This window comes from Neofelis nebulosa, chromosome 1 (assembly GCF_028018385.1).
Source record: "Neofelis nebulosa isolate mNeoNeb1 chromosome 1, mNeoNeb1.pri, whole genome shotgun sequence".
NCBI classification, from domain to species: domain Eukaryota; kingdom Metazoa; phylum Chordata; class Mammalia; order Carnivora; family Felidae; genus Neofelis; species Neofelis nebulosa.
Genome location: NC_080782.1, coordinates 196,248,365 through 196,249,264, shown reverse-complemented (window position 1 = coordinate 196,249,264; position 900 = coordinate 196,248,365).

Below are 900 nucleotides of genomic sequence, written 5' to 3'. Positions count from 1 at the left end.
CAGATTCTGTGTCTCCCTCTCTCTCTGCCCCTCCCCTGCTCATGCTCTGTCTCTCTCTGTCTCAAAAGTAAATAAAAACATTAAAAAAAGTTTAAAAAAAAAAGAATTTATTTTTAAGTAATCTCTACACTCATGTGGGGCTCAAACTTAGCCCTGAGATCAAGGTCACATGCTCTTCCTACTGAGCCTGCCAAGCACCCCAAAAGAACCAACTTGTGGTGGGGGTGATTTTCTCTACTATAAATATTTTTTAATAATGTGATTTCTGACAGCAGAACAACAGTCACTGCATGGGTATATTATTGAATTATTTTCCTGGTGTTGGTCACTTGGGATATTTCCAATTTTATTTGTTTTTATATATGTAATATGTAATATATATTTCCTAGAGGGGGAATTATCTGTCATTTTAAAGATTATTTCCATTTTAAAAAACATTCTTATTTACTTATTTATTTAAGTAAGCCCTATGTCCAGTGTAGGGCTTGAACTCAAGACCCCGAGATCAAGGCTCACACACTCTACCTATTGAACCAGCCAGAAGCCCCAAGGTTGCTCCGTTTTTAGCCATCTTCATGCTCATTGTCAAATTATCCTCCTCAAAAGTTATATGAGTTTACTTGACCATCACCAGTGGATAGAAGTCCTGAAGAGCCAGTATGGGTCTTAGCACTGCACATTTCATTGACAAATTAACCTCCAAAAGGGTACTGTGCAGTTCATTTGAGCATTCACTGTGCACGGCCCCACGGTAGGGCCATGACTGCTTTTGTCAGCACATGTGTAGCAATTGGCTCAAAACATCACTCATTGTGATGCTGGCGATGTGGCCTCCTTAGTGTTCCAAAAGATTGTTTGGTATGACGGCCTCAGTTCAGGGTTTTTCTCTAACCTTTCCTA